We start from the raw sequence: 12,096 nt of genomic DNA on the forward strand, positions 1-12,096 counted from the left end.
TACATATCCTTTCCCCCTTCAGAATCCTGTCTCGCCTCATAACTGGGAGAGAGGCTGTGCCTGAAACTAGGGGCGATGTCAAGGAAGCTAGAGGCCTCGATGCAATTATTGCTGATTCTGGGGAGGAAGACAGAGAATAAGGGGACTCCAACTGCCCAGTCCATTGGCCATTTTTAAGGGTCCCTCCACCCCAAGCCAAAGTTTGGTTTGTTGCTGTTAAGACAATTTTTGTTGTATGTATATAAATATTTTAGTTAGAGGAGCGGGGAATGGGATGCGGGCTTTCACAGTTCTAGGGAATGGGGGCAGGGAGGATTTTGCTTTTGCTTTTGCTTTGAGGGAGAACTTTAGCTGACTAAAAAAACGGAAGTTTGGGGTCATGATCACAAAGGGGCCATTCCCAAAAGATGGCAAGCCACGTACTCAGTGGAGACTAGGCCAAATTCTAAATGGTTGTATCCATAGCAGGGGAGAATAGGAGAATGAGTTTATGAGTTTTTCTCTTCTTTTTTCCTAGAAAGAGGTAAGGATAACGGGAAAAGTAGAGAAGGCATCTCCCACAGACCTTTTAAGAGAGGCAGAATCTTGAGCTTGAGGCACCTTGAGTGCATCTCAGTTCAGCTGGTTCTGGCTGAGGCCTCCAAAGGCAAGCTCTGTGCTTCCCAGTGGTTTCTGCTGCATTTCCAGGGATGGTGTTTAACACCGCTTCCTTCAGCTCCCTTTTCTAAGAAAGAATAAATGGAGTTCTGCTTTTTATGAACGGGTCTTTGGTTTTCAGTGTCAACACTGAGAATGGGGGCTCTTACAAGCATCTAGATTTCACAGTATCAACCTCCCCGTCACCTTTTGAACTTTGAGACTCCGTACAGTCAACTTCACCAGAGGCAGGTTGCTTGAAGCAGCACTGCTTGTCTGTTTCTGACTCTGGTTCTCACCGTATTAAGAAAGAGAGTCAGAGGAGTCTGGCATTTCTTGAGTTTGTTAGAGGATGCTGGCTGATAATTCCAGAAAACTCACTGATGCTAAATCACAGTACATGCATGATTCTTTTTCAGCTTTACTATAGTTCATGACCTGTACTTTCTGTACTCTTGGAAGCTGGGCTCCTTAAAGGAGGCCTCTAGTGAACACCTTTATCTCCATGTCGCTCTTCGAGCCCAGAGAGCTGCCCATAGGCATTTTCCAGAATTCCTTGTGTCACTTAGTTCAATTTCCATTAACTCAGATCAGCCATTGTGATTCACCATTTGTCAGGCTCTCGGGTTTAACAAAACCTACTATCACCATCATCCTCCAACAGCCACAGTCTGAATTGAGCCAACATTTTTTTTTCTTTGAGAAATGGACTGGGGCACAACTGTTAGTCTGAGGGGAGCTAGTGGAAATCTAGACAATAGAAGTCACCGATAGCAGCTTTTCCTCAGATGTGTGACTCCTCAGGGGCTGAACTGCTCTTAGCTTAGAATTCTGCTTTACTAGAGATCTAGCAGATAAGTGGGTTAATCACTACCATCCTGTAACTAGTTATATAGCTTCCAGACATGAGGGAGACACCAAACAGGGATGGAAGCAACCCCAAGGATATGCAAGAAGGGCATGATGAACCCCCTTCCCTCTGGCAGGAGAACAAGGCCAACCAAGGGACAGACTGGAAAGCACTTAGATGTTTAAGGAGGGGAACGGGGAAACTGACGGGTCCTCCCCTTTTGCCAAGTTCAGCCAGTTCTCTGCTGCTTGCAACCCTCTAGCACAGTAACATTTGCAGAATTGCAGATTTTTCCCCCAGATACTAGGAGGAAAGGGACTTTGGGGGGTGGGGAAGGGGTCGTGGTGTTTTAAAAGCATAAGTTACCTGTTTGCACTGTTTTAAGATAGGAAAAAAATAGTGGGCAAGGTGAACGTCGGACGTAAATTTGTGTGTTTTTATTTTGTCATGCTCTTGAAAATGTTTGACCATTTGTAGTATACACAGTGAAACTTGATTCTCCCTGTTGCATAAAACACTATATTTTTTTGGAAATGTTACTGTCCAAAAGCCTCTTCCCTCCCTTTCCTTTTCCTGTGTACTTCCTTCATACTTGCTTTACTGATCAGCCAGGCAATAGCCATCCAAGAGCTAGAGCATGAAACAGGGCCCCTTCCAAGTAGGCTCTGGGTGTCCTAAGCCAGTGTGTGCCCTCTGGTTTAGTGAGTGTAACAGAGTCCCTGGCACCTTTTTTTGCAAATAAGGCTTACAGACCAGACCGCAGCAAGTTATCAAATGCCTCAATCAGATGCACTAGGAGTGAGGAGCCCAGGGATGGAGGGGGTTCCTGAAGTATTGCAGTTGGCTGTAGTAGCTGAGTTCTTTTCCATGTTACCGAAACTGTAGCCAGTTACAGTTTACTCAGGAAAACGGTAGATCAATTCAGCCATGGTAGTGCTGGTCGGCAGAGATTGGTAACGGAGAGAACTGCTCATCAGCCAAAACTCAAGCCTTGCCTTTTAGGAGGCCACCAGCAGAGGGACTTGGTCCTCCTCGTCTGGTACTTGTGTACATGCCGGTGACCTGAGGACTCCACTCACTGGCGAGCAAAAAGGGAACAGTGATTCTCTTTTCTCTCCCCACCCCCTGCCCTTTGTTACCAACACCAGTTTCCCAGGGGGTCCATGAGTTTTTGAATTTTTAAAAAATGTGTTTTGGTTTGGTTTTTCCGGGGACTGATAAGTGCTTTAAGCAATGTCCATACCCCGTCAAGACTCCCAGCTTAGTCATTTTCTTGTATTTTTCTGTTCACAGTATTTGTGTGTGTGCTTGTTTTGGCAGCTCATTTTGGCTGTATTATATATGGAGTGATGAATTGATCCTCTTTTTTCCCTAAGGGATATGAATTGTTTTTCTTGTGTTATATTCTGCTTGTGAATAGCTGGAGCAAACCTGGGGCTGACACACACGTAAGCTAGGGCTGCAAAGCGAGAAGAGAGCCGGTGGAGTGTACTTGTCCCTGACAGGCTGACCTACCTGAGTCTCTGAGCTTTCCAGTCCAAATCTTTGCAAGGCTCAAAATGCCACAGAACCTCTCCTCTTCTCCCCCCTCCCCATGGCAGGGACCGGACCATCCCTACATGCAACATGCTGTTCCTCCAGCCCCTCCCATTGCCATGGCAAAACAGGTACCTTTGGGGCATGGGGGCATTACATGGGATGCTTATGTAATCGACCACCTAGCCTTCTCTCTCCCCTCCCGTCCTCCCCCAGAATCACTTCCTAGGACACCCGAGCTGCTTGCCCAGGGTCCTGTTTCCCTGCTAACTCCAGAGAAGCATCCCAGGGCTTTGTGACAGTCTCTAATTCCCTTCCCTTCTCGTTAAGAATCATATTGTATAGTAGCTTTCAGACCATACAGTATTCATTGGGTTACTCCTATTATTATCAAGTAGCTGGAATTGTGAAGGTCGGAGTAGTTAGATCTTTAGCTTTTATTCCTTATTTTTTTGTATTACTCTCCATGTGTATAAATTATTGATCATGTTGCTGGCTTTTATAAACTCTAAGCAAAGGAGGAGCCCTGCCTCTGCCTTTGCACATGGTAATGAAGCACTGTTTTTAAATAAAAGAGAGAAACACCATTCTTTGGCCTGTGTGTATTAATCCTCGTTCCCTGTTGCCTCTGCCTGAGGCTCCAAAGATACAACTTGGATTTGACTTTTTAAGCGGGGGTGGGGGGAACAAGAAGGAAAAGTGCCAGGCGTTCTAAGGTGAGACATTCTAAATGGTGATGATAAGCCAGAAGGTAAACGAGGCCAGCAAGTGGGCCCATGTCAGCTGCTCTTAGCTTCCCCAGCTGCTGAACTCCAGTCTGTCCAAAAGCTGCTTCTGAGGTCTTTCAGCTTCACTTCTTCACCATCCACCCTCCCCTAGATTCAACTCCTGCCTTTACTGTACCACAGACACTGTCCTTGCCAGGGGCTGTGGCCCCACTTGACCTTATCAAAGTGTTATTTCCCTGCCTTGCCTCCTCTGTCCCTGCTGCCCCTGGCTCTCCGGCTGCCCCCCAGGCTCCCTCACTTTTTGTTCAACCATAGAAAATATGTCCTGCCTAGCCCTTTCCTTCCTGTTTCTTTTCTTTTTTTCCCCTTAAGACAGGGTCTCATTCTGTCGCCCAGGCTGGAGTGCAGTGGTGTGATCAAGGCTGACTGTAGCCTCAAACTCCTGGGCTCAAGTGATCCTCCCACCTCAGCCTCCTGAGAAGCTGGAACTACAGGTGCACGACCACACCCGGCAAAATTTTTTGTAGAGATGGGGCTTCACTGTGTTGCCCAGGCTGGTCTCGAACTCCTGGCCTCAAGTGATCCTCCCACCTCAGCCTCCCAACGTGCTGGCATTACAGGCGTGAGCCGCCACACCTGGCCTCTTTTCTTTCTCACCTGTGCTGAAACCCATCCCTTGCTGCGTTTGTTTTGTTTCTCAGCCAATAATTCCTAAATCTCTGAAATTCTCCATAATCCATAAATCTCTTAACTCCCTTCACTTCACCATATGAGATCATCATGCTTCCTATTTCACAGAGAATATGGAGGTTGTCAGACACAATCTCCCTGAATGAATTTTCACTACCAGATCTACAAGCCTACTTCAATTCCACACAGGGTGTCTTTCCCCTTCTCTCTCATTCTATTAGAGGCATTCTTCACATCACCGTGAACCCCACACCTGTGCTCTGCCTCCCAGCCTTTCCCACCTTCTCGGTGCTTTGCTTCAGTTTCCTCCCTTGCCTGGTTTGCCTCTTCCTCTCAATAGTCCCTTTGGTACTTAAGCGTGCTTAGATCTTAAAAAGTTAAAAAAACAAATTGGAAAAGCTGAAGCTATTCATTGAACTTTTTTTTCTTTCTTTTTTTTTTTTTTTTTTTTTTTGAGACAGGTTCTCACTCTATCGCCCAGGCTGCAGTGCAGTGATACTATCTCGACTCACTGCACCCTCTGCCTCCCAGGTTCAAGCAATTCTCTTTTGTCAGCCTCGTAAGTAGCTGGGATTATAGGCACGCACCACCAACCTGGCTAATTTTTGTATTTTTGGTAGAGACGGAGTTTCACCATGTTGGCCAGGCTGGTCTCAAACTCTTGACCTCAAAGATTCACCCGCCTTGGCCTCCCAAAGTGCTAGAATTATAGGCGTGAGCCACCACACCTGGCCCTAAGTTGTTTCTTTCGTGGCAAACTTCTGGAATAAGTTTCTACCGGCTGACTCCAATTACTTGATCTTCACCCTGTGGCTGCCTGCCTTCTACCTCCACTACCTGGAAGCAGCCCCTGAGGATGACAGTTAACGGATGCTCCTCTGTCCACTTGCTTGACTGCTGAGTGTTCCCAAGGCTGCTTCCCTTGTGTGTTGGACTGTGACAGGCCAAAGTGGGTGAGTACCTCACCACCACCACCCACTCCAAGCTGGCATGTCCTTGCCCGGCCTCGTCTTATCTCCTAAACTGGTCTCCTTGCCTCCACCTTTTCTCCGACAGCACTCCATGGCTGAAGTTTGTTCTCTCAACAGCCTGTTCAAATCGGATTGTGACATGCTTTTGTGCCAACTTCTTTGGCTTCCCATCCCGTAGCCAGTTCCAGGTCCTTATTTTGGTCTACAAGGCCCTGTACAATGTGCTCCCCTGGTAGTTTATTTGGTGTCTGTCTTTCTGTACTAAAATGCAGGCACCTGGAGGTCAAAGACTTTGTTCTGTTGGCTGCTGATCCATTTGCCTGGTGCTTTGTAAGCATTCAGTACCTATTTGTTGAATTACTGCTTTCCATTTTGGATGTAAATGATGCAGTTTTCAGCCCTGCCTTCCTCCACATTGCCACCCCTAGTAACAACAGTGGACAAGTGTGCGGAGCGCTGTTGGTGGCACTTGCCCATTTTCACTCCTTTCATCTTCCCAGCAGCTCTGTGAGGCGGGTGCCCCCTGAGGCACTTCTCTCTGCAGCTTTCCTGCCTTCTTGCTGGGTTTGACAAGCATGCAAAGCCTGGATTGCCCCTTCCCCAGGCCATTTCTGGGGGTTGTGTTTGCAGCAAGGAAACTTGTATCCCCTCAGGGTAAAGAGCAAGCTTGCTTACTACCTGTTATAAAAGAGGTGGATCCCCTAAGCTCAGTGCTCCTCAGCTGCAGTGCAAACCTACTACCAGCACTACATCTATCCAGGCCTGTGGGACTCGGGGGCTCATGGAACTGTTCCATGTGCTGCTGCTCATGCTGCCTGCTGCACTGTGAGTAATAAAGTCCTTTGCCTTTCACCGAGTCTTGTGTCTTCCACCAATATCCATGAAACAATAACAGGCTAATGCATCAGCTTCTAAGGAGGGAGAAATCAAAGCCCATACCTGACAGTATTGTTATTCCTCTGTTAAAAGATGAAGCTGGAAGCATAGAGAGATTAAATAACTTTCCCAAAGTCACATAAGTAGGAAGTTGCAGAACCAGGATCCAAACCCAGGCAGTTGCTCCCAAGTCTATGCCCTTAACCTCTGACTGCTAGTGTTTCTAAGTGCTGCTCTTGTAGAAACCCCACAGAAATCAGAGCCAGCCCTGCACTCATGTCTCTGGCTGCCTCTCTGCCTCTTCTAGGCTCCTCTTCCTCCAGCTCTCTTTTAAATCGTGTTATTCCTCTAGGGCTCAGTTGTAGGCCACCTTCTTCCCATACTCCACTGAAAAGATCACTGTTGAGACCAATTTCTGCCTGTAAGCTAATGACTCTTAAATCCAAACTGGAGTTCATAAAGCTTTCCTAGAGTCTAGACTCAAATCCAGCTGCAGCCCCACAGCCTTCTAAAATTCAATGTGCTTGAAATAAACCCTCTTTCTATTCAAAACCTATGCTCCTGTCTCTAGTCCATTTGAGCTGATAACAAAATACCATAAGCGGAGTAATTTTTAAATAACAGAAGTTGGCTGGGCGCAGTGGCTCACGCCTGTAATCCCAGCACTTTGGGAGGCCAAGGGGGGGTGGCTCTCCTGACCTCAGGAGTTCAAGACCAGCCAGGCCAACATAGTGAAACCCTGTCTCTACTAAAAATACAAAAATTAGCTGGGCATGGTGGCAGGCACCTGTAATCCCAGCTACTCGGGAGGCTGAGGCAGGAGAATCGCTTGAACCTAGGAGGCAGAGGTTGCAGTGAGCGGAGATTGGGCCATTGCATTCCAGCCTGGGCAACAAGAGCAAAACTCCCAACTCAAAAAAAATTTAAAAATAACATAAGGTTATTTCTCACAGTTCCAGAGGCTGGGAAGTCAAAGGTCAAGGCTCTAGCAAATTCTATGACTGGTGCGGGCCCCTTTCCTGGTTTAGAGCTCCTTCTCACTATTCATCCAATGGTGGAAGAGGCTAGCTAGCTCTGTGGGGCCTCTTATAAGGGCACTAATCCCATTCATGAGGGCACCACCCTGATGATCTAATCACCCCCTGAAAGGCCCCATCTCCTAACACCATCACATTGGGGGTTACGGTATCAACATAGGAATCAGATGTGGGGGAGACAAAAAATCACACCAAGCAGTTCCCTAGATCAATAAGTTGGACAACAGTTGGCAATAACCATGTTAAAACCCTAAGGAGGAAAGAGAAAATGATGTAAAGAAAAATATTTTGCTAAAGGGGGGTGTGTTCCTACTTTCGTCTTGGGTGGCTGCCGGTCCTCAGTGAGGACTTCTCTCCGCTGCCAGTCAGCAAGTCGAGCTGATTCCTTGGTCTCCACCCATAGTCCTCAGGTGTAGCATGTGGCTGGCTGACCTTTTGTCAGGCAGTGAGAGGTGCTGACCTCCGGACCAGCTAGACAGACAGCATCCAAAGACAAGTCATCTTTGTCTAGCACATAGTAGATGCTTTATACATTTGATTTTTTTGGCTCAAACCCCTTCCACTTACATAATTCTTCCTGTTTTGACAGGCTTTAGCAATGATGCTTTTCTCTGACTCAAGCTTAGCCCCAGTCCGCAGCCTCCATTCATCACATGAACATTGATTGGTAACGTGCAGCCATATATTGGTGCCATTCGGAAACAAAGCCTGGAGAAACTGGATTTTCTCTTAGGTAATTAGTACATGTCTCTTCTCACCACCAGACTGAGCTTCCAGAGGGTAAAGGACCAGATTAATCATGTCCAGCTTCCTAACGCCTCACTGAGGCACCTGCTGTAGCTCCCATCATATAAACCATACTGACAGTTCCACGAAGAGACACAGATTCAAACTCCCAGCCAGGAATACGACAAGCACAGGCAGAGTGTCTGAGAATGAAACTGCACATAGTTCTCTGAGACTTTATTTAAAACACAAGATGAATTTACAAAAAGTTTAAGATAAGTCAAAAGGTGGCCCTGGCCTCAGGCTTCCATTTCTGTTCCTCTGTTGAGGACAAGGTGTGCTCAGAGAGTAGCCTCCCCTCCATGCTCCCAAGTGGCCAGTGGCCCCTGCGATGGCAACCAATGATGCAGTTTGTTTGTTTGTTTGTTTGTTTGTAAAGAAAACTGGATTTCAAGGAGCAGCAGCCAAGTGTTTCTCCCTGAGCCATAGGAAACTGTGTGGTCTCAGTCAAATCTCTGCCCATCTGCCCCACAGCTTCCCCATCTGTAGGATGTCAGGACAGATAAGCTATTCTGGCCAGGCATGGTGGCTCATGCCTGTAACCCCAGCACTTTGGGAGGCCAAGGTGGGTGGCTCATCTGAGGTCAGGAGTTCGAGACCAACCTGGTCGACATGGTAAAACCCCATCTCTACTAAAAATTAAAAAATACAAAAATTAGCCGGGCATGATGCCACGTGCCTGTAACCCCAGCTACTCAGGAGGCTGAGGCAGGAGAATCACTTGAACCCAGGAGGTGGAAGTTGCTGTGAGCTGAGATCATGCCACTGCACTCCAGCCTGGGTGACAGAGTGAGACTCTGTCTCAAAAAAAAAAAAAAAGCTATTCTGTGGGGCCCCTCCCAAGGCGGAAGTGCTGACTGTGTGTTGTTGATAACAGAACTTGTCTCTCCAGGTGGAAATCAAGCCTAAACAAATGCTCAGTCCCAGGCACGGGGCTGATCCTATCGTGCACTCCCACCCGAGCGCTCCGCCTTCCCCTGGGAGCTCAGTTCTTTCTACCTCGCAGCTCGTAAAATGCCTGTGCATTCACTAAGTCCCGTCAGAAGCTGTACAGGAGCAATTGTGATCAAGTGGTCACAAAAGCTGGCACCACACAGCGGCATATCGGGAAAATGGTGCCTCCATTTTGGAGACTACCCAACCCAGTTCTAGGCCAAATATTGGAGGTTCTCAACCAAAGGAGCAAATCAGAGCACTATTTACACACCCAGGCTGCAGACCTGCAGGCTCCAACTCATTCGGTCCAAGTGGGGTCTGAGCATCTGAATTTTGTGAAGAGGCCAAAGATGATCTTAATGTGAACACTGGCTGGAATCCGCCACTACAGGATTTTGGATCCTGCCATCTTCTCAAAGGGTGCCGAGAGACAGAGAACAGAAGAGCTCTTTTTATTTGTTTGTTTTGTTTTGTTTTGAGGCGGAGTTTTGCTCTTGTTGCCCAGGCTGAAGTGTAATGGTGCCATCTCAGCTTACTGCAACCTCTGCCTCCTGGGTTCAAGTGATTCTCCTGCCTCAGCCTCCCAAGTAGCTGGGATTACAGGTGTGCACCACCACGCCTGCTAATATTGTAATTTTTTTTCTTTTAACTCGGAGTTTCATCACGTTGATCAGGCTGGTTTCGAACTCCTGACCTCAAGTGATCCACCCACCTCGGCCTCCCAAAGTGCTGAGATTACTTACAGGCGTGAGCTACCGCACCGGGCCGAAAAGCTCGTTTTTAAAAAGGCTGGGATTGATGTCTCTATGAAGGTTCATCAGTGGTAACCAATGTTACCACATGGTGCTAGATGATGATGGCCTAGGGTGAGGGGAGAGGGTGTGGGGGAGCTCTCTGTGCTTTCCACTCAAATTCACTCTAAAAAATAAAGTCTATTAATGTTAAAGCCTATTAATTTAAATGCAGGGAAGAGGCAGCCAGGGTATGAGGGAGTCAGTGGAAATATTCAAGGATTGTGGTTCTGTGCCTCTCAGCCAGATCAGTCTTCCTAAACACCTTTGTTCTCACATGAGCTCCTGGTCCATCTCCATGGACAGCTTCTGTTGTCTGTGGGCAAAATTCTAAACTCCTTAGCCCGGCATTGAAGGCACCTCCCAGTCCTGGCCTCAAACCATCTTTCAGGCTTAGAATCAGTAATGAGGAGCCCAAGCTGAAAGGGACCTCAAAGACCATCTCCACGAGATTGTAAGTCCCACAAGGGCGGGGGCCTTCCTTGTCTGTTCACCGCAAGGACCTAGGACATGACCAGGGTCTGCAAGGGCAGGCACCTACACCCGGATCTGGCTCAAGGTAGGAGTGCATGCGCTGGCCCAGCCACCAGCCATTGAACTCCCCCCCACCGTTTCTTTCTTTCTTTTCTTTTTTTTTTTTTTTTTTTTTGAGATGGAGTCTCACTCTGTCACCCAAGCCGGAGTGCAGTGGCACGATCTTGGCTCACTGCAACCTCTGCCTCCCAGATTCAAGTGATTCTCCTGGCTCAGCCTCCTGGGTAGCTGAAATTACAAGCATGTGCCACCACGCCTGGTTAGTTTTTGTATTTTTAGTAGAGATGGGATTTCACCATGTTGGCCAGGCTGGTCTCGAACTCCTGACCTTAAGTGATCTGCCCGCCTCAGCTCCCAAAGCGCTGGGATTATAGGCGTGAGCCACCATGCCTGACCAGAAATCCCCTTTTTTTCCCTCCCACACAGCCTGTCCTTCCACCTCCTTTTCCCTCAAGACCATTTCTCTGAACATTTCCGACATACTCCAGCCCCCATCATCTCACTTGCCTCTGAGCTCTCTGCAGCATGACTTTAGTCTTGCCGTACTTGGCTTCGTGCTGTGTTATTTTGAATTCTTTGAGGCCAGGCCTCTTTTGTATTCAGCTCTCTGTCTCCAGTACCAGAGCCTTGGAGCTGCCACGCATCCCTCAGTGTCTGTGGCACCTGCCAGGCCAGCTGTGGGCGTCAGGACTAGGATTGATCTGAGTAGAGCCTTCATGTGGTTCTTTTTTTTTTTTTTTTTCTTGAGACGGAGTCTCACTCTGTCACCAGGCTGGAGTGCAGCGGCACCATCTCGGCTCACTGCAACCTCTGCCTCCCGGGTTCAAGCAGTTCTCCTGCCTCAGCCTCCCAAGTAGCTGGGATTACAGGCATGTGCCACCACACCCAGCTAATTTTTGTATTTTTAGTAGGTACAGGGTTTCATGATGTTGGTCAGGCCGGTCTCAATCTCCTGACCTTGTGATCTGCCCGCCTCCGCCTCCCAAAGTGTTGGGATTGCAGGCGTGAGCCACCGCGCCTGGCCGTCCTCAGGTGGTTTTTACCACACCCCAGCGTAACTGTAGATCTGCTCGCTCCACAGAAGACAGCTGATTAACCCAGAAAAGGCGAGGGATGTGCCTGAGAAAGAGGCTCTAGAGGGTCTGCTCCTCTGCGCTGAGAAAGCCTTATTCTTTCAGGATGTAAAGCGTGGGCTCCGGATCCCAGCTGTCTAAACTTGAAATCTGGCTCTGCCACTTCCTGGATGTGTGCCTTTGCAGGAGTTGCTTAGCGTGCCTCAGCGTTTCCATCTGTCAAATAGAGATGGTATTAGTCTCTACTTGAGAGGGTTGATGTAAGGATTTTAAAAGTTCACATATGGGCTGGGCGCGGTGGCTCACGCCTATAATCCCAGCACTCTGGGAGGCTGAGGCGGGTGGATCACCTGAGGTCAGGAGTTCAAGACCAGCCTGGCCAACATGATGAAACCCTGTCTCTACTAAAAATATAAAAAAAATTAGCCAGGCGTGGTGGCAAATGCCTGTAATCCCAGCTACTCGGGAGGCTGAGTCAGGAGAAGCACTCCAACCCGAGAGGCAGAGGTTGCAGTGAGCCAGGGACACGCCACTGCACTCCAGCCTGGGCGACAAGAGTGAAACTCTGTCTCAGACAAAAAAAAAAAAAAAGTTCATATATGTAAAATGCTTAGAAATACATGGCACATAGTATTCACTCAATAAATGTCTT

This window comes from Hylobates moloch, unplaced genomic scaffold (assembly GCF_009828535.3).
Source record: "Hylobates moloch isolate HMO894 unplaced genomic scaffold, HMol_V3 SCAFFOLD_19, whole genome shotgun sequence".
Classification (NCBI taxonomy): Eukaryota; Metazoa; Chordata; class Mammalia; order Primates; family Hylobatidae; genus Hylobates; species Hylobates moloch.